Source organism: Balaenoptera physalus (assembly GCF_965194825.1).
Source record: "Balaenoptera physalus genome assembly, chromosome: 16".
In the NCBI taxonomy this organism is placed as follows: domain Eukaryota; kingdom Metazoa; phylum Chordata; class Mammalia; order Artiodactyla; family Balaenopteridae; genus Balaenoptera; species Balaenoptera physalus.
The window spans coordinates 28890717-28893184 of record NC_138898.1 but is presented as its reverse complement, the minus strand read 5'-3'; positions in this window follow the sequence as shown (position 1 = coordinate 28893184).

The window sequence follows — 2468 nt, the reverse complement described above, 5'->3', positions numbered from 1 at the left end:
AAGACAATAGGTGTAAAATAGAATTTTAAAATAAGTTCCCTCCCCCAAATCCCACACCCCCAAGAGTGACCACTGGTAAGAGTTTGGCATTTTCTTTATAGATCTTTTGACAGAAATATCCATGAAAGAAAGTAGGAAGGAGGGAGATCTTCCTGTTCATAGAGTCCTGCCTCTCGCTTTCTTCAACTAATAGTAATTACGTTCCTCATTCCCTGTCCACCCACCCACCTCCCTCCTCCTTGTTCTTTCTAACCTCTGCTTAGTCTCTCTCCAGCCTATACTTTTCCATCCATTTCAGTAACATCACCCCAGTAGACATCTGCACCTAATACTCTGTGAAATTTTGCAAGGGTAGCCCTGAAGACATGAAGTTTGAGTCTGAACCTGGCACCCAGGTGACCATGAGTGGTCACTGCACAGGGCTCCTTTGTCCCCTGATGTGTGACAATGGACCAGCAATGATCACAGTCGCTCACTGAACATTTTCTAAATGCAGATCTCAGTTCAGCTGTGATCTCCTTTCCTGCTTCAACAACGCAGAGGGTTTGGAGTTTACAGAAGAGACTCAGGGAGAAGTGGGAGACGGGAGATGTTGTTGAAGATTTGTTGCCTTTAGTTCAGATGATTGGGCTAAACTAACAAAGGTGAATCTGAGTCCCTGAGGACAGGACCCACCAGCCTGTATGACAGATATGTGCTAATTAAAGACAGGTTCCCCCTCAGCTGGGCACTGTCCCAAGGACAGTCCCCCTTTCTATGAATAAAACATGTCTTATAGGTTATCATGTAACATCAAGAGAGGGTCGAGTCACATCCAGAAGTCTTTCCTCCAGAAAACCTTTCAAAGTCCCACGTTCCTTCCAACACGCCCATGACGGTGTCCTCATATTCTGGGTCAATGCTGGGTCACTGAGTGGCCATGTCCCTGCCTGCTGGAAGAATAAAGAGAGGAAGGGGAGAACAAACAACTTCCCTTAAACAAGAGATATAGAGAAGTTGCATAATTGTGTTCACTTTAACTTACTCTTGTGTGCACAACCAGTTGTCAGTGGAGTCCACAATTGTGTGGTCATACGGTTAAGGATCTTGATTTTCTACAAAACTAATACCAGTGCACACTTAATATATAATCAATACTAATTCCCTAATATCATTGATAGTGGAGTATAAATTCAAATTTTCCAAAATATATTTTATTGTTGTTTTTGTGCACCAAAATTGTTTTTAATTCATCTGTAAGTTCTTGGCAAAAATTTTTCATGACTCCATCTGGGCCTTGAGAAACTATTTTTTTATTTGAAAAAGAATTTGAATTGTTTAAGACTATTCAGATTATTCATTTCATATAGTGTGAGTTGTGGTAAGTTCTGCTTTTGAAGTATTTGTTCCATTGTCTCTAAGTTGTCAAATTTATGCTTGTATAGTTGTTCATAACATTCCCTTACTATCCTTTTGATATCTGAAGGTTCTGTAGTGATATCCTCTGTTTCGTTCCTGATATTGGGCATGTGTCATTCATTTTTTCTTTGCAGTTGTACTAGAAGTTTTTCAATTTTATTGGTCTTTTAAAAGAACCCACTCTTTTTTTTTTCTTATTAGTCATCAATTTTATACACATCAGTGTATACATGTCAATCCCAATCACCCAGTTCATCACACCAACACCCCAAACCCCCTCCGCTTTCCCCCCTTGGTGTCCGTACGTTTGTTCTGTACATCTGTGTCTCAATTTCTGCCCTGCAAACCGGTTCATCTGTACCATTTTTCTAGGTTCCACATATATGCGTTAATATACGATATTTGTTTTTCTCTTTCTGACTTACTTCACTCTGTATGACAGTCTCTAGATCCATCCACGTCTCAACAAATGACCCAATTTCGCTCCTTTTTATGGCTGAGTAATATTCCATTGTGTATATGTACCACATCTTCTTTATCCATTCTTCTGTCGATGGGCATATTTAGGTTGCTTCCATGACCTGGCTATTGTAAATAATGCTGCAATGAATATTGGGGTGCATGTGTCTTTTTGATTATGGTTTTTTCTGAGTATATGCCCAGTAGTGGGATTGCTGGATCATATGGTATTTCTATTTTTAGTTTTTTAAGGAACCTCCATACTGTTCTCCATAGTGGCTGTATCAATTTACATTCCCACCAACACTGCAAGAGGGTTCCCTTTTCTCCACACCCTCTCCAGCATTTGTTGTTTGTAGAATTTCTGATGTTGCCCATTCTAACTAGTGTGAGGTGATACCTCCTTGCAGTTTTGATTTGCATTTCTCTAATAATTAGTGATGTTGAGCAGCTTTTCATGTGCTTCTTGGCCATCTGTATGCCTTCTTTGGAGAAATGTCTATTTAGGTCTTCTACCTATTTTTGGATTGGGTTGTTTGTTTTTCTAATATTGAGCTGCATGGGTTCAATTTTGGAGATTAATCCTTTGTCCATTGATTCGTTGGCAAATA